The sequence below is a fragment of the Hakea prostrata genome, chromosome 10 (assembly GCF_041222555.1).
Source record: "Hakea prostrata isolate BN-2017 chromosome 10, UWA_Hpros_2, whole genome shotgun sequence".
Lineage (NCBI taxonomy): Eukaryota > Viridiplantae > Streptophyta > Magnoliopsida > Proteales > Proteaceae > Hakea > Hakea prostrata.
Window position 1 is genome coordinate 20,118,497 of NC_142609.1, and position 26,974 is coordinate 20,145,470.

Genomic DNA, 26,974 nt, shown 5'->3' on the forward strand with positions numbered 1-26,974 from the left:
TTGATGTAGAAGAACTTGGTTGATGGGCCTAAAGCCTAGTTGGACCTGGTTTAAAGACATGCCTCCATACTAGGTAAGTAGTATGATGTGTTGAATGAAGCCCATCCAAAAATATTGAAGTTAGGCCCATTAAATCCCTATTTTGAGCAAGCTGCCTAGGCAGGGGCAATTTGGTAAATTTCTGTTTTTTAGAGTTTTTAAAGTTTTATTTCTTGGAATTTCGTGGTAAACAATCCCACTAGGTTTCTAAATCTCTATAGAACATGGAAAGAACCTTAGAACCTCTTCCTTGGCAACCAATAAACCAACAGGGGGGCTTTGGTCAGTTTGGTGAAATCCTAGTAATTTAGGGACTTCTTATGCTTATTTAAAGGGAGGGAACTCCATGTTTTTCACTCACAATCAGTTCTAAGCCTTTGGAGAACGTGGGAGGAGCCCTAGAACCACTCCTCCAAAGCCAAGGATGACCCTCAAGCATCCATTCGAGTTTCTTCATCGGTTCTCTAAAAAGGTTAGTAATCGATTCATCTCTTCTTTGATTCATTCTTTCTTCTATACTTCTAACCTTTTGATTATGAGAAAGATATTACACTATTATAATGGCCTCTTCTCTAATTCTATCAGCCTTAGAGTGAATCCCCCAATTCACTCTATGTTCTTGAAGCCATATGACGATGATTCTTGAAATTGACTTTACCCATGATTTTGACCACCCCCTCATTATTATTCTACTGATTTTGGTGATTGTGGTAAGGGTCTCACATCAGTGCTACAACCTTTCCTTCTATCCTCATGATTGTTAGGTTGATTCCCTCTTTCCCCCATCCTTGCCAAACAAAATTAAGGGTTATTCTATGAGAGCTGATTTTGGGGTAACTCTCATGAGAGGTAACCAAATTAGGAAACCCTAATCATTTATTAATTGGTAGATCCTTTCTAAAGCCGTTCTTTATTTTGAAATACTAATGAGATGTTTCCCTTATCTATCTTGGGTGATTTATGAGAATTCAAATTAGGTACTCTCATGAGCAGTAACCAACTAGTGAAAAACCTAATCCTCCTCTAAATTATTGAATCCTCCCCAAGACTTTCTTTATTATGATTTTTTTATCCTTATTCCCTAGGGTAAATCTTTGTTCTCCCTAGTCTTCCCATGGGATATTAGAATTTCTTTTCTTTGACTTTATTTACATTGTTTCCTCTCATTGTTAGACCTTTCCAATACCTTATTGATTTTAAAATACTATTCTTTATTTCTTAGAGTGAATACCCCATTCACTCTATATTCTTGAAACCATATGGTCATATTCTCGTTTCTTGATTTATATTCTTGTTTCTTGATTCTTGACTATTCTTTCTTTCTTAGAGTGAATTCCTCAATTCACTCTATGTTCTTGAAGTTCTTGAAACCCTATGGTGACGATCTTATTTCTTGGTGTTTTATGTCTATGATCTTACCTGAGATCTTGATGACTCTTTCCATGATTTTCCTACATATCTTTATGATTGTGGGGAAGGTCTCATACCATTACCATGACATTCCCTTGTGTCCTCATGATTAAGGAGTTGATCCCTAATGTTCCTTGGACAATTGAAAACCATTATAAAGAGATTTTGGGGGGAAACCCTTGGGTAACCCTCATGAGAGAATATCCAATTGGGGACCCTATTATTTCTAATCCTCCCCAATTGCATTCTTTGTTTTGAATTACTAATTTTATGTTTCCCCTTTCACTCTATGAACCTACCTTGGGTTATCTTGAGAACCAATCTAGGGGAACCTTCATGAGAGGATATTTATTTGAAAACCCTAACTTCCTTTATTAATTATTGGGTCATCCCAGAAGCTTTTCTTGACATGGTTAGTACTCTTTTATTCCCTAGGGTGAATCTTTATTCACCCTAGCCTTTCCATGAGAGTCATGGACCATATGTTGAAACCCTAATCCTTAGGACTCAATCAAGAACCTATCTTTTTACCTTTACTTGATGCTTTGACCTTCTTAGATAGTCCTAATATGTTCTAGGAAGCTCCCCTTCAAATTTTGAATCAATCGGATTTCAAATGATGAATTTATGATCAAAACATCGTATTCTGTCCGTACTGAATCTGCTTGGTTGACCCTGCTTGGTCAATGCCATCAACCAAGGCCATCGACCAAGGCTACTACTGATAGCATAATTTCTCAGTTTTGCTCCATTTCGACTCCAATCTCTTGGGATTTGTTTCTTATGACCTATACATGTTTTGTCAAGCTTGTTTAGATGATTTTGATTTTGATCTTTGATCTCTCATTAAAAAATTTTTTTATTTTTTTTTGTGTGTTTTTTTATTTTAATTTTTATATTTATTTATATTTTTTTTTTTTTTTTTAAATAAAAAATTTTTTTTTTATTATTTTTTTTTTTTTTTTTTTTTTTTTATTTTATAATTTAAAAAATTTTTTTTATTTTGTATTTTATATTTTTTATTTTTTAAAAAAAATTTTTATTTTTATTTATTTTTTTTTGTATATTATAAGAAATATAGTTTTTATTGTGTTTTTTTGTGTATGTGTTGGTTGGGGGGGGGGGGGGGCGCTTTTGCGCTTTTTTTTTTTTTGGACCCCAGGGGGGGGGGGGGGGGGCTCTCCTCTTTTCCCCCCCCCCCCCTAAATCCACCAAGGGGATACCCTATCTGGATTACCCGAGGAGTGAATTACTGTCCCGCCGATCAAGTTTAGGAACGATCATAATCACTTAGCACAATAATATAATCAAAAGCAAGAACAATTCCTTATTTCCAACTAATTCAATAATAAAAGTCGAGAAAGTACCTCAGAAGGATTCACAAATAACATCAGAGTGCGGAAAGGATTTCATTAGTATAAACAATCAAGTGTGAAAAGGAGAGAGGAAACCCATCCTATAATAATAGCGGAAGATCAGACGACTAAAAGTAAAGGTTACAACCGATTCACCAAATAACAAGTGAAACAACTAAGCTATAGTCCCGACAATTCAAATAAAAGGTTAAAAAGGGAATGAGGCGACATCCCATCCCTAACACACAAATATAAAATTGAACTGCTACAAACAAGTCCCGATCTCGGTCTACTCGTCTTTATCAACTGGTTCATCGCCACCAGTATGATACAAGTCTTCAACTCGGCCTCCAGAGGGTTGACTGCCACAGTCAACAGTGGTAGTACCTGCAGGAAAGTCTAACAAAGTATGTTGCAAAAAGGAGTGAGTTCGAAAGAACTCAGCAAGGAAAGTTATTCTATAATAACATAAATCATATGATGCGCAGCATAGCATGATGCAATATGATATGAGACATATGATGCAAATATGAATCTAACTCTAAGTATGCTGATCATCTAGGGTAGACATGCTTTAAGTCATAGCACCGTACTTCTCTGGGTCGTCAGTCACTCTCCCATTTCCATATCTTGAGAATGCCCGGGGAAGATCGGTAAAGTCATCAAAAAAAGCCGTGGTAAGGGAATCGGTCACCGCTCTCTCACATCACCATTTGGTCAAGTACTGGCGCATGTCACAGTAAAGCCTAGCCCAATGCAAGTCATCTACTCAGTCATATCATCTCAGTTCCAGATACGTCCATTCCTCGCCCCTGGCGATCCTTTCCGGTATCCTTCACACTAGAATCAGCGTAATCCCGGATTACGGACTCATCAACCCTATTGGTCATCCACATATAGTAAACGGGAAGCTCTCACGTCCTCTCACGGGTTGGTTACCGGTCTTGAGCGCCCGTGAGCCCAAGTCTATCCATATGCAACCCTACCAATAAATGGCTCCCACAATGAGATTTATGACCTCTCACGGATTGGTTACCGGTCTTGAGTGCCCACAAATCCCCACTGCTACCACGGGTCGTTCGGTCTCAATGCCCTTCCGATTCGGGTCTGATACGACAGGGACATCCTAGCCAAACCACTAGACAGTCCTATGTATGTCATCCAATAACCCGGGAAAGAGTCGATAGGCACCTTTGGAGAACATCCCATACTATTCCCTCCGGTGCCCAAGGACAGAAGCGTCAATAGGACACTCCCCAATCCCAAGTCATACGTAAGCAATTACATATCCAATCTCATCATTTCTCATGCATCCAATGCATATCCATAATAGTAATCAAATCATGATATTGAAACGAATCATTATAAACATAAGCAAATCAAATTGATAAAGTAACACAACAAGAGTATAAAGATTTAAATGCTACTGTTCTAACACATATGTAACAGTCTCATAATGATTGAAAGAAAATCAAGAGATCTCATTCTTTAAATAAAACACAATTCAATATTTGATGACTTATATGTTTATGGAGATAACCATCCTTACCTTGGGTTGAATTGATGATGAATCGAGAATACCAAGAATTAGTCCAAAAGAATTGTTAAGACCCTAAACAAACATCAATAATAAGTTAGAAAAGAAGTCGGGAAGATCGGATGTCATTTGAGTCAAAACTGACCAAGGTTGTTGTCAGCAACAACTTTGGTCGATGGTTTTGGTCGATGGTATCGACCAAAATGATCGACCAAAATAATCCTCGGGCAGAATAGTGGATTTTGGGGATTTTGGTCCAAAATGGGTCTTCCGGGGTTCGGATCGATCTGAAACTTGGAGGGATGATTAATAACAATGTAAGAACACTACCTAGCAAGTATTATCACAATCCAATGGTCCAAATGAAAACCCCCAAATTGAGGTCCTATGTTCTAAAGACAAGAATCCTAGCATTCATGAGAAATTGATGTAATTGAACGGGAAGCTAGAGAATTAGTTGGGGAATAGGTTAGGAACATAATTACAATCATTTGCAAGCCAGAGATTAGACTAATCATACTCCACATCTCAGTTTAGTATAAGAAATCAAGTTGTTAAGCAAGGAATCATGGTAATGTATATGTAAGGATCAAGATGCAAGTGAAGCATAGCAAGAATGAAGGAAAAGCAAGTATAAATGGGAAGAGACGTTCATGGCAAGGTGTTTGCAAGGTTGCAACACCTTGGCCATGGTCTCATCAGTAAAAGAAGAAGGGAAGTGAGTAGAATAGAGAGCAAGAGAGAGAATCATACCTTAGAAGATGGTAGTTAGAGAAGAGAGACAAGGATTCTTGTAGAAGGTCATCACCCAAGCTAAGGAGGAGCCTAAGAGGAGCCTTCCCACGTTCTCAGGTGTTGAAATGAGTAAAATATCGTTCTAGGTTTAAGGTTTCACTTAAATAGAAGAAGGAATATCCAAAAAGCATCTTTTTCTCGATTCTGGGCAACTTTGGTCGATGGTCCTTGGTTGGTGGTATCGACCAAAACCATCGACCAAAATAGGTAACAGGTTTCAGCAGAAAATCCAGAAATAGTTCAGCAACTTCGAACAGGGATTCGGAGGGCTATACAAGGTCAAATTGAGTGAGGTTTTCTCCTACAAGTCAATCAAGAAGTCTAGTTTCCAGAAATACCTTTGGATCAAGCATGTGAGGACATTAGGTCCACCAACTAAGCTCACCTTCTTCGATGCGCAAGCAGGATTTGCCAGACACAGTTCAGCAACTTCGGACAGGGATTTGGAGGGCTATATGGGGTCAAATGGAGTGGGGTTTTCTCCTACAAGTCCATCAAGAAGTCTAGTTTCAGGAAATATATTTGGATTGAGCACATGAGTTCATTTGGTATTTCAACTAATTCACCCCTCTTCGGTGCGCAGATTCAAAACTAACACTGACAATGCCCTCAAGTGAGGGGCATCATCGTCAATGTCCACGGGCTTGGGTTCCGACACCAAATCAACAACCAAAAGGGTCCACAAGTATATTTTCCCCCACTTTGGGTCTTCGGACCTATAAACATAATAGGTCCCGGGCCGGGTCAAGGTTAGGATAAGGCCAGACAGTACAGGTCTACCCTAAGGGAAAGGTCTGGCATGGCTTCCTAAGGTTTTCAAAGATAATAATATTGAAATTAATGTCCAACTTTTAAGGTCTAACATTGAACCAGTCTTTCTTTATCCCAAAATAAAAAGGGTGTCCGGGCTAGGTTTGGGCTGGATGTTACACCTATGGTGCCCCTTGGCGCTTTCCCTGATTCTTGGTTGACATACCTAAGGCATGTCTAGAAGTGTTTGGCTAGGATGTCCCTATTATATCAGACCCGATCGAAAGTGAATTGAGACCGAGCAACCCGTGGTAGCAATGGGGATTTGTGGGCACTTCAGATTCGGAATATCTGTATAGGACATGAGTCACATTGCGGATACTCGTGAGAGGCCATTCATTGGTACAGTTGCAGAAGTGGAACGTGGGCCCTAGAACTCAAGACCGGTGAAATGACTCGTGAGAGAGAACGGAATTACCTGTTAGCTTGATGTAGCTGGCCAATAGGGTTGATGAGTCCGTAGTCCGAGATGGTGGATTCTATAAAGATACGCTGACTCTAGGGAGAATGATACCGGAAAGGATCCCGGATGGGAGGAATGGAAGTATCTGGATCTAAGTTGATATAACTAAGTAGAAGACTTGCATTTGGCTAGGCTTAACCCTGACACGCACCAATACTCATACCAATGGCGGAGTAAGAGAGTGTTGACTTAAACCCCAACCATGGAATGTCCGGACGGATGCTTTATGTGACATCCACCTAGCCGGCACCCTATCTGGAATACCCAGAGGAGTGATCCACAGCCCCAAAGATCAAGTTTAGGAACGATCATATCCACTTAGCATAATAATATAATCAAAAGCAAGAATAAATCGAATGTTTAACTTTATTAATCAAAATATCAAGATATGGTTCAAGATACCCCACAAGATACCAATCAAGGAATTGTAGAGTATAGCGGAATTATACCCCACAAACAAAGCGGAAGGTAGATCAAAAGCAGAAGAAGATTACAAATGGTTCCCAAAAGAAAAAGGGGGAATGGACAACTAAGTTAATAAAGTTAAACAATCGATTTATTCTTGCTTTTGATTATATTATTGTGCTAAGTGGATGTGATTGTTCCTAAACTTGATCTTTGGGGCTGTGGATCACTCCTCCGGGTATTCCAAACAGGATATCGGCTGGTTGGATGTGACATAAGGCATCCATCCGGACATTCCATGGTTGGGGTTTAAGTCAACACTCTCTTACTCCGCCATTGGTATGAGTACTGGTGCGTGTTAGGGTTAAGCCTAGCCAAATGCAAGTCTTCTACTTAGTTATATCAACTTAGATCCAGATACTTCCATTCCACCCATCCGGGATCCTTTCCGGTATCCTTCTCCTTAGAGTCAGTGTATCTTTATGGAATCCACCATCTCGGACTACGGACTCATCAACCCTATTGGCCAGCTACATCAAGCTAACAGGTAATTCAGTTTTCTCTCACGGGTCATTTCACCGGTCTTGAGTTCTAGGGCCCACGTTCCACTTCTGCAACTGTACCAATGAATAGCCTCTCACGAGTATCCGCAATGTGACTCATGTCCTATACAGATATTCCGAATTTGAAGTGCCCACAAATCCCCATTGCTACCACGGGTTGCTCGGTCTCAATTCCCTTTCGATTGGGTTTGATATAATAGGGGCATCCTAGCCAAACACTTCTAGACATGCCGTAGGTATATCAACCAGTAATCAGGGAAAGCGCCAAGGGGCACCATAGGAAAATGTCCCATACCACCTCCACTGGTGTCCAAAAGCAGAAAGGCCAAAAGAGCATTCCCCATTCCCCGATCACAACCTAGGCATACACATCTCATCACAATCATGATTCCATACATGTCACACCATAGTCCAAATCACATTCAACATCATTTATAATTCATTCCAATATGTAAATCACAATATGAATAACCTACTGTAATTGTAGAGGTAACATAATATAAAGAAAGTAAATCAATAGTAGCTAAATCATGCATTCGAATCATATCATAACAAGGTATGTAAATATGCATATTATGAGTGGAATACTCACCTCGTAATCCGAACTTATAGTCTTCAAATGAGAGATCAGTGATCAAGATCAAAATAACCTAAACAAGCTTGACAAAACATGTATGGGTCATAAGAAACAAATCCCAAGAGATCGGAGTCGAAATGGAGCAAAACTGAGAAATTATGCTATTAGTAGTAGCCTTGGTTGATGGCCTTGGTTGATGGCATCGACCAAGCAAGGTCGACCAAGCAGATTCAGTATGGACAGAATACGATGTTTTGATCATAACTTCATCGTTTGAAGTCCGATTGATTTGAAATTTGAAGGGGATCTTCCTAGAACATATTAGGACTATCTAAGAAGGTCAAAGCATCAAGTAAAGGTAAAAAGATAGGTTCTTGATTGAGTCCTAAGGATTAGGGTTTCAACATATAGTCCATGACTCTCATGGAAAGGCTAGGGTGACTAACCATGTCAAGAAAAGCTTCGGGGATGACCCAATGATTAATAAAGGAAGTTAGGGTTTTCAAATAAATATCCTCTCATGAAGGTTCCCCTAGATTGGTTCTCAAGATAACCCAAGGTAGGTTCATAGAGTGAAAGGGGAAACATAAAATTAGTAATTCAAAACAAAGAATGCAATTGGGGATAATTAGAAATAATAGGGTCCCCAATTGGATATTCTCTCATGAGGGTTACCCAAGGGTTTCCCCCCAAAATCTCTTTATATAATGGTTTTCAATTGTCCAAGGAACATTAGGGATCAACTCCTCAATCATGAGGACACAAGGGAAGGTCATGGTAATGGTATGAGACCTTCCCCACAATCATAAAGATATGTAGGAAAATCATGGAAAGAGTCATCAATATCTCAGGTAAGATCATAGACATAAAACACCAAGAAATAAAATCGTCACCATAGGGTTTCAAGAACTTCAAGAACATAGAGTGAATTGAGGAATTCACTCTAAGAAAGAAAGAATAGTCAAGAATCAAGAAACAAGAATATAAATCAGGAAACGAGAATATGACCATATGGTTTCAAGAATATAGAGTGAATGGGGTATTCACTCTAAGAAATAAAGAATAGTATTTTAAAATCAATAAGGTATTGGAAAGGTCTAACAATGAGAGGAAACAATGTAAATAAAGTCAAAGGAAAGAAATTCTAATATCCCATGGGAAGACTAGGGAGAATAAAGATTTATCCTAGGGAATAAAGATAAAGAAATCATAATAAAGAAAGTCTTGGGGAGGATCCAATAATTTAGAGGAGGATTAGGTTTTTCACTAATTGGTAACTGCTCATGAGAGTACCCAATTTGAATTCTCACAAATCACCCAAGATAGATAAGGGAAACATCTCATTAGTATTTCAAAATGAAGAATGGATTTGGAAATGATCTACCAATTAATAAATGATTAGGGTTTCCTAATTTGGTTACCTCTCATGAGAGTTACCCCAAAATCAGCTCTCATAGAATAACCTTTACTTTTGTTTGGCAAGGATGGGGGAAAGAGGGAATCAACCTCACAATCATGGGGATAGAAGGAAAGGTTGTAGCACTGATGTGAGACCCTTACCACAATCACCAAAATCAGTAGAATAATAATGAGGGAGTGGTCAAAATCATTGGTAAAGTCAATTTCAAGAATCATCGTCATATGGCTTCAAGAACATAGAGTGAATTGGGGGATTCACTCTAGGGCTGATAGAATTAGAGAAGAGGTCATTACAGTAGTGTAATACCTCTCTCATAATCAGAAGGTTAGAAGTATAGAAGAAAGAATGAATCAAAGAAGAGACGAATCGATTACTAACCTTTTTAGAAGAAGAACCGATAAAGAAACTCGAATGGATGCTTGAGGATCATCCTTGGCTTTGGAGGAGAGGTTCTAGGGCTCCTCCCACGTTCTCCAAAGGCTTAGAACTGATTGTTAGTGAAAAACATGGAGTTCCCCCCTTTAAATAAGCATAAGAAGTCCCTAAATTACTAGGATTTCACCAAACTGACCAAACTGCCCCTGTTGATTTATTGGTTGCCAATGAAGAGGTTCTAAGGTTCTTTCCATGTTCTATAGAGACTTAGAAACCTAGTGGGATTGTTTACCACGAAATTCCAAGAAATAAAACTTTAAAAACTCTAAAAAACAGAAATTTACCAAATTGCCCCTGCCTAGGCAGCTTGCTCAAAATAGGGATTTAATGGGCCTAACTTCAATATTTTTGGATGGGCTTCTTTCAACACATCATACTATTTACCTAGTATGGAGGGATGTCTTTAAACCAGGTCCAACTAGGCTTTAGGCCCATCAACCAAGTTCTTCTACATCAATGGGCACTTCAACTCCAAATCAAGTAAGGTTTCCATAAGGAAACACTATCATCAATATCCATGGGTTTCGGGATCAAATACCATGTCTTCTACTAAGATGGCCCACAAAGACTTCTTAGGACCTTCCAAGGATAACAACATGGTACTTAAGGTCCAACTTTAGGTCAAACATTAAATAAGCCCTTCTTCATCCAAAACAGATAGGGTGTCCTGGCTAGGTTTGGGCTGGATTTTACATTCTCCCCCCCCCTTAAAATAATTTCATCCTCGAAATTGGGGAAGTACTTGGCTTCCAAAGAGATGGAGATACTTTGCTTTTATCTTGACTTCATTCTCCCAAAATTTACGGGAAACAAATAACGATAGGTGTTTTGTAAGAAGAAAAACAAAGGAGTAAATCTAACATGCTTTGAAATCAGAAACAATAAGAAGGGTTAACAAATCATGAAGATCACATTTGATTTCCCTTCAAAATCATCATGTGGGGAATTCACAAGGTTATAGAGTGTATGGAGATCCACTCTAGAACAATAGGGATAGAAGGATTAGTCAAGGGAATGACTTAAGATCAACCTCCTATCAAAGGGAATAAAAGGCACTAGAAGGAATAGTAGAGAGAATAGATAAGCTTCAGGGGTAAACTTCTACCAAACGAAACTAGGCAACTCATACGGCAGAGAATAAATCAAACAATGCATATAGTATGTATGCATTTGGCACAGCAGCAAGGTTAGGGTTAGGTGGGATTTCACACCTTAACCCACTTACTGTGGAGAACCCAAAAGACGTGCATCAGAGCCATGAGGGAAGAGTGACTAAGACCTACCCAGAGGAGTATGGTGCTATGACTTAAAGCGTGTCTACCAATAAAGACCAGCATACATATGTAGAGTTAGAAGCATACTTGCACATATTGTTTCATGTCATTGCATTTATGTTTGCCTTGGAATGTGTGTGAAGATGTTTATTGTGATTGAATACTTGTTGAGTTCTTTTGAACTCACTCATTTTTGCAACATTTTTTGTTAGACTTTCCTGCAGGTACTACTACTGTTGACTATGATGGTCAATATTATGAAGACCAGGTTGTTGACTCTTATGGTACTGGTTACGGTGACTACGTTGGCGAAGACTGTTAGTACGAGACTGACACTTCTCAGGAGTAGTCCGACTCTTGCACTTGAGTGCCAGCTGTTTGTGAAATTTAAAAGTAACCGCAAGTGCACGGTATCGTGTAGCTAACGGGTCAATCTCAAGGAGATATGCCACTTAGAATTCAACTTCTTAATAGAAATGCGAGAGTGAATGATTCAATTTTTGTAAACTAATTAACTAAACTATTGATCCTAATCTATACTTCTAATGCAATCGAATTGAAATGAAAAATAAATTAAACACAATCAATGCATAAATAAAAGACAAGAAAAAATGCGAACAATAAAAATAAAAGGAAAAGGGAAGTGATCCGAGTGTCAGCTCTGGATCGAGGGAAGGGAGTATAATAATAATGACTTTGACCATGGACCCTTTGCCGTAGCTTACAGTCCACCGATCGGGGGAATGGATATTAAAGAAAAAAAACAGTGCAGAAAGTAAATAACATAAAGTAAATAACAAAGCAATAAACAAAGCAATAAAAGGAAAAGGAAGCCTTAACCAAAGAGAGGCACGATTGTAGGCATCTCTGATCAAGGATCCAGGGGATGGGAGAACAATAAATAAATGCTGAAAGTAAATTGCAGAAAGTAAATAACAGAAAGTAAATTGCAGAAAGTAAAAAGGAAACCTTAGCCAAAGAGAGGCACGACTGTAGGCATCTCTGATCAAGGATCCAGGGGATGGGAGAACAATAAATAAATGCTGAAAGTAAATCCTAAACTAAGAATATGGAGGGATAGATAGAAACGGGAATGGAGGGAGGAGAGAAGATTAATAAAGAATGTTACTTACTTGCGAATTGAACAAACGATTCGAATCTCACCCAACCCTAACAACCAGATCTAGATCTAGAATGATCTAAATCTGCAATTGCTAGACCTAGAGAAAAACGAATCTAAAAACTTGAAACTTGAACTTGAATTGCATTACATAAAAAAATTATACCTAAACATTCAATCTAGAAATTAAAATCTCACAAATGCAAGCAAAGAAAACTAAAGAAAGCTAAATAAACTGAAGAGAGAAGAAAGAATGCTTCTCCTAAGCTCTAGAACACGTCATCTTCTTTGATGGAGTATGCTCTCCTTTATAGAGTTTACATGAGATATGAGGCATGATAGAATTTGAATAAAACTCAGGGTTCCTATCTAACTCAGCCAATTAGGGTTTTGACGTACTAATCGCGCTGACTTAGAGAGATCAGATGCATAATTACACCGTTGGATTTGAGGTTTAAGTAGTCATGAATCTCTCCTCCAAAAATCAGCATGATCGGACATCGGATGACTGTTCAATGAAGGGCTTGATATAAACTGGACAGAGACATTCAAAAACGGGATTTTTGCTTCATCCTTATCTGAATATAATTCTTTTTCCTCTTTTTCTTTCTTTAATCAAATCCCAAATAGAAAATAAGATATTGAAGTATGCAAGGATTCTTTTCTCCATGTGGACTCTCTCTATAATATCTCTGTATATTTGATTGATAATTTATAATCTCAGCCGTAGATCAAAATTTTCTTCTTTATTTCTTCAATATTTCGGAGTTGCCCCATAATCACACATCTCTAGCCCATCATGCTCCAGATCAGGCCCATTTTTGCATTTGAGAATTTGAATGGATTTCTTGACGTGTACAATTGCATGATTCAAGCCCAAAACTCCAAATATTTGCTTAAATCTAGAAAAGTCCTAAAATCTACAAAAACAACATAAAACCCAAGGTAACTCCACTCTAAGTGTATAAAATGCATGCTTTATGCCTTAAGATTTCACACATAAATGTGCTCATCACCTGCGATGGGACATCGTCTCAATATCTTTTTGATCTTTTATAGAGACCTTAGTTGTCCATTCCCCCTTTTTCTTTTGGGAACCATTTGTAATCTTCTTCTGCTTTTTATCTACCTTCCGCTTGTTTGTGGGGTATAATTCTGCTATACTCTACAATTCCTTGATTGGTATCTTGTTATTTCCGCACTCTGATTGTATTCTTGAACCGTATCTTGATATTTTGATTAATAAAGTTAAACATTCGATTTATTCTTGCTTTGATTATATTATTGTGTTAAGTGGATATGATTGTTCCTAAACTTGATCTTTGGGGCTGTGGATCACTCCTCCGGGTATTCCAGATAGGGTACCGGCTGGGTGGATGTGACATAGGGTACCTAGCCATGCAACTCTAGACTCTACCTAGGTATGTCATCCAGTAGTTATGACGGTGCTGGAGACATCAATGAGCATGTGTTCCATACCACAACTCTCTAATATCTCAAGCTAAGATATCCCAATGGAATACCCTTTCCATCAGAACCAGAAACCATCATCATCATCATACCACATGCATAATTGATAAAGTATATGCAAAGACAATACAAACAACAAGCATATAATAAGATCAACAAGCTATACAAGGGTACAACAGTATATAAAATGAAATTACAGTATTGAAAGACACTAGACTAGCATTTTCAAGTCATTTCATAAAGATGAGGTTGTATGTCCTTACCTGTAAATAAGTAGAAATCCTCTAGATTGCAAACAAAAAACAATGATAAGACTTTTATTGGAAACAGAGGACACCTATAAACAGGGTTACAATAATATGTAAGTCGAATGAATCAAATCGGACAAAATCCAAAAGTCACTTGGTCACTGGAAACCAACCGGTCGCTTGGGCCGGTCGCTTAGGCTAAGCAACCGCCACTAGTTACCGCCCCAAAAACAGTGAGTTTCAATCCGAAACTCAGGTTTCTGATCATCCAATTTCAATCCGCTTTTTTTGGATGATCATAGTTCGAATTTCAAATCTAACACTCCCACAACCAAGGGTAATACAAAACCTAACAATTGACACCAATTTGGTTATCCCGAATCTTCCCCTTGATTAGATCAGTCATTTTCATGAAAGTAGGGTTTCATTTTCGAACCTGATATCATCAAGATCATTAAAAAGGTAAGTACTGTAATAAGAGGATTATGAACAACCAAAGAGGAAAAAAAATCTACTTTAATCATAGCCAAGGGTAGAAAATTAGTGAACAGGGAGTCACTTACCTCAACCAGATCAGCTAGGAAAGAAAGGAGAAGTTTCTAGATCACTAGCAGCATTTCACTCACCTTCCAGCACGGCTCTACTACCGCTTAACCACCAAAAACAACAATCCCGAATATAATATTAGTAAAATAGATGAGGGTTGCTATTTATAGAAGTTTGGGGGCAAAATAGGGCAAAAACCTACAACCAGGACCAGGCGGTCGCTTGGTCCAATCAACCACCATTAGCAACCGCCCTCTAGTATTTTTTTTTTTGGTAGAAAACAAGACTATATTGAAGGAGACATAGGCTCTGGCTGAGGAACAGGCTCCTTCAGCCAGATAGTGGAATTTTGCCAAACCAGTGCAGTCTCAAGCACTAGGGCTTCCTGGGCCAAGGAATGAGCCACAGAGTTGGCTTCTCTTGGAGTAAAACAAAAGACACAAGAAAGTGGGGCCATAGCCAGATATCTAATATCAGCTATCACATTTTGAAGCTGAAATGGAACAGGGCTATTTGGCTGTAAGAGTAACCTCACCACCGAGAGACAATCAGTCTCTATCATGACATGAAGCCATCCTTCTTCAACAGCTAACCATAGCCCTTGTCTAATTCCCATCGCTTCACCAACCTCAGCTTCGCCAAACACTGCTGGAATCGACTTGGCCACAACCGGATCTCCATGCCAATCTCTAGCTATAATACCTATATTGCTATACAAGGGTGCTTTGCTCAAGGGGTTGAAGTCTAAGTACAACCTAACCCTAACCAACACATGGGGGAGGTCTTACCTTCATTTCAGACATCTCTAGACACCACTTGCCTTCCAGAGGTCCAACTACCAAGCAAGGCAGGCTCTTCAACAAGAGAATCCAGATCCATGGGTTCAGGGTATGGATCATGGACTTCTATCCAGACACTCCACAAATTTAACCGGCTAGACCTTCAGGTTCTTGGACCTGCAATATGGATCCCGGGTTAGAAATACGGGGGTTGTTACAATTGGTACCAATAGGTTCGGCAGAACTGGTTATTGCATACATAAAAGTTCAAGGAATCAGACCATTAGTTAACAGTTTTCGATCTTAGATTAGGCACCAATAAGTTTATTCTTCTAGTCTTGATGTCATGAAATTGAAACCATTGAGAAACTGTCACTTGTGAATGCATCTTGAGAATTGTTGCTGACTCTAAAATTAAGAAGTACCAACAATGAAATGGGGTGGCCTAGTCCAGTTAACCTTGGTTAGCTTATGCTTCAAACATCATGTAGCATTTAGGGATCTAGTAACTCATCTAAAACAAACTGAAGAAAAAGAGGAAGAGAGATAGATTATCAACAATGATATCTGCAGTTGTTCACTCAATAGAGGCTAGGTCTTGGTTTAGCTATGCAACTAAGGATGAACAATCCAAGTAGACGATCAAGCTTCAAGATGTAGCCTAATTCCAAGAAGAAGAGCATCACAAACAGACTTGACTTTTAACACTAGGAGCGAACACTCCCTACTTCGTTGTAATAGAGGATTTGGAAAATTATCTCTCCATGGTGTCCATAAATGAGATACATTTGCACAACCACCCCCCCCCCCCCCAAAAAAAAAAAAAAAAAAAAAAAAAAAAGAAAAAAAGAAAAAAGAGAGATGAAGAAGAAGAATCCCCATCCAACAGTTGAATTACTGATGTAATACTCAATTATTGAAACTTCGAACACAAACCTATATTGTAAGATTTTTTTTTTAATCAATATAGACCAAGGCCTAAAAAGATCACGGTTGTATCTTATCTGGAGTGATGCAAGAATTTAACTCAATTTTATCTTATCATCAAGTTTGACATTAGTTCTGACAAGTAAAAAATAATAAATAAAAGGATAATTTTCATCTGGACCCCCTGAGGTTTTGTCTGTCACTTTTAGTCTAAAAAAACTGAGACATTACATCTGCCTCCCCTGTACCATAGAAAAAGTCAATTTAAGGACAAATTATCACTTCTATGACAAATTTTGATGTCCTTATTCTATTTTATTTTTATTTTTTATTTTTACATTTTAAGGGGCTAAAGTTTATTAATTTACAAAATTGGACCCTCCATTACCCGATTCCCAAATCCCTGGTTCTACCAATTCTAAATCATTATTTTTCAAATCCTAATTGAAGATTAGGAAGTGAAAATTAATGGGTGGAACCTAATCTCCAACCATTGAACAAGAGGTGTTTGCGTTTTGGGTAGAGAGAGAAGAGAGCTCAAAAGATGGAATTAAGGTACTTAGAAGCTCAGATCTCAAACTCTGAAACAAGATCGACTAGAAATCAAATGAAGTAAATTGAAACAAGAAGTATTGAGTCACACCGAGCCAGCCTCGCTTGCATTTTCTACATGTTTCGATAAGTTCTTCGACCAGATTGGTCTTGGATCACAGGCTAAGTAGATATTTTTCAGCAAAATGGCTTTGGAGCCTTGAGGAACCTTTAGATAAATGGTGCCTCTGTTGAAAATTGTATCTGTCTCTTTAAGAAGACCATAGACATGGTCTCTCAATATTACCCACTTCGTTTTACCCTAGTTCCTTTTACTTGATGTGGTTCAAGGAACTGGCTGTTCTTGAACCTTTTCTTGATTTGTGAAATTCGTTCTTCAGATCTGCGTTCCTCTTCTTCTGAGAACCTCTTCAGCTTTTCCAATGAGATTTACGGATAATTTTCCTGCCTTTGCATTGCTTTGTTTTCAGATGCAAATCAGCGTTTCAGATGAAGATCAACGTTTGAGTTGATAGTTTCTTCTAGTTCTTCTTGTCAGATTGGCATTTCTGATTCTGTGGTTTTGGTTATGCGTTTCTGGTTTTCTCAGTTCAAGATTTGTTTCTACATGTTTCTAGTTTCTGCATTTCAGCATGTTTGAGTTGGTTTTTGGTTTCTGATTTCAACGTGTTTGAGCTGGTTTCTGATTTTTAAGATCTGGTTTCTTTAAGTTGGAGATTACATTTCACACATTAATTAATTTTCATTTCCAAATCTTCAATTTAGATTTGGAAAATAAGGATTTAGAATTGGTAGAACTAAGGATTTGGGAATCGGGTAATGAAGGGGGTTTGATTTTGCAAATTAATAAACTTTAACCCCTTAAAATGTAAAAATAAAAAATAAAAAAATTCAATTGAAAAAAAGGAAGGGAAAATTCATCATAAAAATGATAATTTGTCCTTAAATTGACTTTTTCTATAGTATAGGGGAGGTAGATGCAAAGTCTCAGTTTTTTTGGACTAAAAATGACATAGACCAAACCTTAGGGGGTCTAGATGAAAATTACCCTAAATAAATTAATGATTGCAAAACAACTAAGTCGAACCCTGGTCGGTTCGGTTTTATCCCATCGGGACTGGAACAAGAGGTCAACTCGGAAGTGCATTGAGCATAAAGGGACTCGACGGTTATTGGAAGAAACATGATCCCGCTAATTCTGGATAGGCAATCGTGCCTAAACAGGAATTAGCAACTAACTTAGATTGGGGGAGTCAAAACCCTACGATCGTGTGGCTACGAAGGAGATCCGTGTATCTATCCAATGGCCGGAAATAGGAGGTAAACCATATATAAGTAAAGGAATAACGCAGAGAGAAGGTAACTAAACCGTTTCCTTCCATTTAATCTTTCAATTATGCTTTGCAACAAGCCAAGGGTCTTGGGTGATGTAGTAGTTGACTTAACCACTGGAGGTGGCTTCCCGACCATTGAGTCAGCCCACGTTTGATGTTGTTTGCAGGCCTCTGACAGTTGGACAATATTTGGTCGCATCATTTGGTGCCATCTATGGGAACCGATTTAGAAAGTCATGGTAGACACGAGATCAAAACTTCAAATAAATTAGAGTGAGATTCGCCCACCACTTTAGGGTGGACTTTTGATTCCCCTAGACGGAGACCTATTACAAGAGATCAAGAAGCAAGATGAAGTAAACGGTGGTGGCGCTTGGATGATCAACATGGAGGGATACAAATTTTCCCAGCTATCCGAGAACAGATGAATTAGAACCAACAACAAAGGAATTAAATGCAAGCTCAGTTCCTCCATATGCAAACACTACTTAGAATGATGGTGAGGTGCCTATGGCCTCAAAGGAACCCAAATCCTTATGGCCAGGAAGAAGCAAAGAAGGCAGGCTTGAGGACAAAGAGCAGGGCCTCCACCGTGAGAAGACTTTCACCAGGAGGAGAAAGAAACCAGTCGAGAACAAAATTTTAGGCAACCACCAGATAGAAACCCAAGGTTTAATGAAAGAGAGAATGCAGAGGGCCAACGTTCAGGAGTGCGAAGAACGAGAGAAGTTCCTCGTCAGAGCGAGGCCAATTTACAAGAACGATCGTGAAGCAGTCAAACGGGGACTCTAACAAGGCTTGAAAGAGGTGTCCAAAGGCATTCCAACACATCATGTCACTCTGACAAAGGAAGTGTTCGAACACCCAACATCAAGGCAGTTCAGATTGATCAGGAGTTAGCCAATATAAGCCAAAAGTTGGGACAACTTACAAAAGGAAAGAAGGCAAATGACATCTACTTGATCATCAGGAAAACTCCATTCGTGGATGTGATCGCCAGGTATGAGTTACCCCATAATTTTAGACTCCCAACCTTCTTTTGAGCTCACCCTTTGGGGGACATGTTTTCTTTAGATTGTGTTGCAGGTATTGATGACTGCAAGATCCTGAACTACAAGGCCATGACGTGTGACTTGTATGGTTTTCAAGATACTTGCGATTTTGAACTTTACAGTGAAGCATACCCATATGATAACAGAGCATACTAGAATTAGCCGGATCTTGGAGCTTGAGTGTCCCGTGTTGGAGACGGAGACAATTGAGTCTAGACCTTGTTTGATGGACATAGATACTCATTATGTTTAGTTTATAGACCTCTATATTTCTTTCAGTTGTAATACTTTATATATTCGATCTACCATTCGCTTTGATCTATAGAGTTGTTTTCTGCTATACTCTATACTCTAATTTTGTTTTATTCCACACTCTGATATTCTTTTGTGATCCTTTTGTAATCGAATCCTTGATTGTTTCATAATTTACTTCAGTACAATGATTTGTTCTTGCTCTTGATTATATTATTGTGCTATGTGGGTATATGATCATCCTAAACTTGATCTTCGGGGCTGTAGATCACATCTCTGAGTATTCCAGATAGGGCACCGGCTAGGGGATGTAATAGCCTGGGAGTGAGCTTTCAGGACTTGACCTTCAGCTTGGGATCTTTCCTCTACCTCACTACCTTGTCTTCGGCAGCATCGAATCCCTTGGTTGCCAAGGCCTTTACAGCACGAGGATTGTATTTGGGACCATTGTAAAAAAAAAAGAAAGAGGAGGTTAATAATCCAGAAACTAACAATTAAAGAGGAGTTGGTGAAATCAGAAGTCTTTGGGAGCTCACCAAGGGCAAGACCCCACCATCGAAGCACATCTTCGTACTCCATGGCTTGTCCGGGAATCTCCTAATGCGTAGGAATGGACTTAATTGCTCGAACGGAATCTTCCTCATCGGGTGATAAAGAAAGGGGGCGATTAACCTAAGTATACAAATCTCGACGGTTCTGAGCGATCGGGAAATTTAAACCTTCGAGAGGCGCTCGACAAAATAAGAACTGGTGACGCCACCCTTTTTGGCTAGAAGGGTAAGTACCATCAGCGACGATGCCTCCCGACCAACCCAATTCTCTTTTTGGACGTTTAGAAAAGAAAACCCACCCAAGAGGGTTGGATTTGTTCATATAGTAGAAATGAGAGAAAATGGGTAAGGATGGAGAAATTCCTAATGTGAAGCACAAGCCTAAGAACCTGATTATATGACGCCAACTATTCAGTAGGAGCATTCTAGGTTATAGCTCCCAATGGTTAAGCATAGCAACAAACAAAAGGGAGAAGGAAGGAAACTACCTGACTCTTGAGAGTGCCGGTGTAAATGGAAAACTCTTCAGGAAGATCTGAGTTGGCCCTTTCATCAAGATTGGGAACCCAAAGAAGATAACTAAATCGGATCGAGAAATGGTTGGACATGTCGTCCAGCTTTGTGTGATTAACATGGGAAACAAAATAACTTGGGCCGTTTGAAGGCCTTTTAAAGGTCGAGAACTACCGCCAATAGCTTTTTTAGGAAGCATTATGCCTTCAAGAAGCAGGGGGTGAGGTAGCAACTCTACCCTCCATCTGACTCTTTGGTTGCTCTCGCTGAGTGGACTAGTTAGAAGGACCAAACCAACGTTCTGTAATCCTAATGTTTCTATTTCCTGACAACTCAACAGAACAGAGGGTCTAGGCTGGTTGGTAGACTCGTCACCCTTGACCATATGGTCAATAGAATCATCCTCAAAGGTTTTCCCACTACCCATTCACTACTGATTGAACTAAAATTTGTTTGGCTGTAAGAAGGTGATGGGAACAAAAGACCCTAAACTAGAAGGCGAAACACCCAGATAGGATAACACAGTGAGGAACCCAAAAATAAAAAGAAGAAGAAGGAAACGAGGCAGAAAGAGATTTCCAAGGAAAGATAATCACTTACTTGATCAAGAAACTTGAACGAAATCTCAAAGCTCGCAGGTTGAAGATAACTTGGAGTTCATTGATAGCTTAGAAAGGAAGAAAATTCGTAAACAATAGAGTAAAAATGAAAGTGAAGTGCGAATGGGTTTAAATAGCTTCAATGGGTCGGATATCGACGAACATGATTAATCTAGATTGACGCTTGTGGACAAATGAAGGTTCATGAAGCTGGGTGCCATGATGGCACGTGTTCCCAATAGACAAGTGGCAGACATAGTGCATTTCCTGCCGAACAAATGCAGCTCGAGAGGACGTAAAGTTTCTGACAATAAATGTGACCCTTGGATGACACTTGGGAGATATGGAATTGTTTAGTCTTTTGTCTGCAGTATCCATACTTCGCGATGGGGAAAAGCATACCAAATGATTGGCCTCTTTATCCCAATCGTTAGGTTTGCGGGGCTCATGATAAGTAAAATATAATAAATAAAGTAATGATCGTAAACCAAATGGGTCAAACCATGGGTGATTCAGCTTATCCCGGTCAAGACTGGAATGAGAGTCAACTCAAAAGTGCCTTGAGAACCAAGGAACTTGATGGTTATGGAAAGAAATGTGATCCCGCCAAATTCGAGATAGGTAATCGTGCCTAAAAAGGAATTAACAACTAACTCAGATTGGGGGAATCAAAACCCTATGAAGGAGATCTGTGTATCTATCCAACGGTCGAAAATAGGAGTTAAACCATATATAAGTAAAGGAATAACGTAGAGAGAAGGTAATTGAATCAATTCCCTCCATTAAATATTTCAATTAAGCTCTACAACTAGCCAGGGCTCTTAGGTGATGCAATAATTGACTTAACCATATGAGCTGGCTTCCCGATCACTAAATCGGTCTATGTTTGAAGTTTGTTTTGCAAGCCTCCAACGGTTGGAAATTTTTGGTTGCATCAAGTTCTTTGCCCACTGATTTAGTTTGTCCTAGAAGAGCCACAACTATAGACTTTTCCACCCTTAGTAAGCAAATATCATGATCCATGAAGGTCAATACTTTTTAATTTGAAGATAAGTTCTTCGATGTAGACGTAATAGGGAATATTCCTTCTTTTACCCCCCCCCCCCAAAAAAAAAAAAAAGAAAAAAAGACAAATATTCTTTTGGAAAATTCACTCTCCATTGTTTAGCACAACAGGAGTGAAATGACCACGTCAACCCTATGAGACTTCCTACATACACCCTCACCCCCAACACGCTTGTCAAAGAAATGCCTAGAAGTTGAGCTTTTTTTTTTTGGCCAAAACAACAAAGTAGTGATAAAATTAAATGGAAGAGTTTAGGTCATAAGACCTATACAAACGAGAGGAATCCACAATAAACAAAGGTGGTAAACCCCACCAAGATCTATCTAGAGATAACCTGCAAGCACCCTTAGCAAGGAAATCCGCAAAGCATTATCAGTTCTAGGAATATAACTAAAAGAAACTCTAGGAAAGAAAGAACAATGCTTCAAAATATCTACTACTAAACTGAGACACATCCAATCTAAAGATGAGTGGAGACCCTGAAGAGCATTAACAACAGGTAAGCAGTCGGAACAAATATGCAAATCAACCGCTCCTAAGGACGAGCCCAGAATTATGCCATCTCTAATTGCTTCAAGTTCAACTAAGGTTGCTTGAGCACTATGACCACATCTGCTCTGAGCCGCAACAAAGCCACCATTATAATCCCACATGATGCATCCTCTACCTCCTTTGTATGAAATGCTATCCCAAGATCCATCAACAAAAACTTGAAAGAGAACAAGTTCTTAAAAAATGATATGACTAGGCCTTGGAGAAGGATCCCCATGAGCCCTTTGAAATTCCAAAATATGAGATTGTATATTTGCACATAGATAAGAGAAAGTAGTCATTGTATGAATTATGGAGGCGTCAATCCCTCTAAAGAGTGTAGCATTCCTAGTATTCCATATACACCAAGCTAAAACACTCCACATCTGATTCACTAGGGATAAATTATCACAACCATTGAACTTTATGTTGATAAAATCCATCCAATCAAATAAATTTGTCCCTAAAAAATCAGATGTGTTAATACGGAGGGGAGATAGTCTCCAACACTCTTTTGCATAATGACAAAACAAGGCATGACATACATTCTCCAAACCATGACCACAAATTAGACAAAGAGGGGTAAGTGAAACATTCCTTGAGAAAAGGGAGCTCCAATTGCAATAGCCTCATATGAGGATCGCCACAAAAATTGTTTAATCTTTGGAGGAGTAGGAATTCGCCAAACGAATTTCCAATATTTTGCAAAGGAGGAAGAAGAAGCAACATTACCTTGGGCATCAGCCATAGCTAAACATTGATAATAAGCAGATTTCACAGTGAACTTACCATCCTTTGTTTTGTCCCATATCCAAGAGTCTAAAGTATCAAGAGACAATAAATGAATTTGTTAAAATAGGTTGAACCTCACCTAGAGAAAATAGAGATTGAAGTAAAGGTAATTTCTAATGGCAAGTGTCCCAATCAATAAGCTCTTGCACCCAAATGGGACTATGTCCCAAAGGGGCACTACTAATGCCATGTAAAGGCAAAGAGGGAAGCCATGGGTCCCTAAAGATATGCACATTAGCACCATTTCCCACTTGCCTAATTATGCCCTGCCTGAGGATATCCCTCCCAGACAGCATACTTCTCCAACCCCATGAACAATTATTTGGGACACGACATTCAAAAAAAGAAATGTCTTTAATGTATTTTGCATGCATCACCTGGGCCCATAATGAGTTTGGGTTGGTTAAAAGTCTCCAACTTTGTTTGGCAAGGAAAGCTTTGTTGAAATAGTGTACATCCCTGAACCCCAGGCCGCCACCTCTTTTGTCCTTGCACAGGGTTTCTCATTTTACCCAATGAATACCCCTTCCTTGATCATTTTTCCACCAAAATTATCGGATCCTTTGATTCATTTGTTTGCAAATTTTTAGGTATGATAAAACACGACATAGCATAGACAGGAAGTGCAAAAGCTACTGCTTTGATTAAAATCTCCTTCCCTGCATGGGAAAGCAATTTCCTCTTCCACCCAGATAATTTAGAATCTAGATGCTTCAAAATAAAAGAGAAAGTCTGCACTTCAGATTTTCCAATAGAGGAAGGAAGACCCAGATAGGTGCCATGAGAATTGACTTATTTAATATCAATAGCAGAGACTATACCAGTTCGGAGGTCATGAGGGGTTCTGGTACTAAACAAAAGAGCAGACTTTTCAGGATTTATGTGAAGGCTAGAGACTTGTTCATAATCTTGCAACAAAACATTGATCTGTGAAGCATTAGAAATAGATGTAGGGGAAAAGATCATGCTATCATCAGCAAAAAAGAAATGGTTAATTTCTAGAGCAAAACGGGAAAGCCTCAAACCTAGTAGTCGAGGATACCTAAATTGGAACTAAGCCTTTGTGAAAAAGTCTATTGGCAAAGGATAAAGATATAAGGGCTTAAGGGACAGCCTTGTCTAATCCCTCTTTGTGGCACAATAGGTTTGGACAAGGCACCATTGGTTTTGATTTGATATTCAACAGTGGTGATGCACTGCATAACCCTTGAACCCATTTAGAATCAAACCCTAGATGTCTTAAAGTATGTTCAATGTATGACCACTCTAATTTGTTATAGGCCTTGCAAAGATCCAACTTAAGAGCCATATATCCAGATTTGGATTTGGATTTGCGCATAAAGTGTAAGTACTCATGAGCAAGATATATATTATCAGAGATGGCACGACCTGGAACAAAGGCACATTGAGTCTAACTAATAATGGACCTCAAAATGGGTTTTAATTTATTAGCCAAACATTTTGCTATGACTTTATATGGAGTAGTGCATAGACTGATGGGTCTAAAGTGAGAGACATCCTAAGGGTGGGTTCTTTTGGGAATTAGGGAAATAATGGTTTTATTAAGACTACGTAACATATATCCCCCATTAAAGAAGTGTTGCACAGCAAGGGTGAAATCAATGCCAATGATATCCCAGTGCCTTTGAAAGAACCTAGCAGGGAGCCCATCATATCCATGAGCCTTTGTGCCCTTCATTTGAAACAAAATTTTTTTAATCTCATCAGAAGAAAAGGGTGAGCAAAGAAGAGAGTTATCTGAAGCTGTAATGCATACAGGAGTGCTACTAAGAAACTCCTGGGGAGGGATAGGGTGAGAAGTGGTGAAAAGGGATGTGAAATGAGACCATATTGCAAAATTGATTTGAGAGTCTTTAGACAACCAGTTACCCAGATGGTCTTTAATTTTTGTGATAGAATTTTCTTGCCTCCTTTGTGCAGTGGATTCATGAAAGAACTTTGTATTTCTATCACCTTCTTGTAACCATTGGACTCTAGATCTCTGGCACCAAAAATTTTCTTCTGCCAATAATTGTTTCTCAATTTCTCTTTTTAGCTCAAATTCTTCCTTAGCAGGAACTCTCAGAAACAGATTTGGTCTGACACTCTTCCAACAGTTGGGATAACCAAGAAATTTCCTTTAAGGCATTATGGAAAGTATCTTTACTCCAAAACGTTAAGGATCTTGTGCAATTCTTGATCTTTTGATACAATTTATATGCAGGAGAGCCAAAATTAGGTGAGTTCCAACCAATGGAAATTTGAGAAGTAAGGTCAAGATGATCTTCCCATTGGGTCTCATAATGAAATCTCATAGGGCGTTTGTTTGCAGGGTGTAGGGAAATTTCCAAGGGGGTATGATCAGAACCCACCATGGCGTGTCTATGGCCTTGAACACTCCCATAAAGATCAAGAAACTCAATATTTACAAAAGCCCTATCGAGACATTCCTTTATCAAATCTCTCCCCTGACGCTTATTAGTCCAAGAAAACTTAGGCCTAGTGCACTTAACCTCAAAGAGGTGGCAACTATCAATGGTTATTCTAAATGTATCTAATTGTGATTGAGGTCTAGGGATCCCACCCAATTTATCATCATTTGACAATAATTCATTAAAATCACCAAGAACAAGCCAAGGGGAACTTACAGAGGAACCCAACTGTGACAATTCATCCCAGATCCGCTGTCGGTGCTCAACCTGAGGGTGGCCATATACCAAAGTGATTCGGAAGACTGCACCAGAGGATGATGTGGTAATTTGCAAATCTACAATATTTGAAGAAGATGAAGAATAATGACTGAAACATTACCATTCCATAAGACACCAATACCACTTGACAAACCAATGGGGTTAACAGAGAAAAAATCATTAAACCTTAAAGTCCTTGCCACACGATGTAACACAGCATTGTCTTGTTTTGTTTCCATAAGAAAGACAATGTTGGGCCTCCCTTTCCTGCATACTTTCCGCAGATATTGCTTAGTCAGTGGTGGGCCAAGCCCTTGGCAATTCCAAGATAGAATCTTCATGACTCCCTTGGGGGCTGATTGAGGGCAGCCCGCCTCACCCTAAGGAGTTGGTTTTCAATCAATGTCACATCCAATCTGAAAAGCATTATCACTTGAGAATTTCCAATTGGCAAAAACGATGAGGAGTAAAGAAATTAAGAGGATGAAAAAACCTAACAGCTGGAGAAACACTTACCTAGTCTAAAACATTAATAAATTTCTAGAAACTTTTAACAACAATCAATGATGGATGTTGAGAGGTCAAATACCATAACAAATTATCATTCTGTTGCTAATGAGAATCCAGAAATAAAAGGCCAAGAAAAATTACAAACCACATCCAAAATACCCTATAAGAAACAATTGATAATCTAAACAAAAGAAAATACGAATCCAACTTGCTAAGTTAAACAAGATTCCGACTAAGAAGCGAAAAATGAAAAAAATAAAATTATACACCTATACTAAAAGAAGATCCACTTCTTCCTGTTCCACCTATCTTGATGTTTGTAGACAATTGAATAATAAGAGTATAAAGATAAACATCAC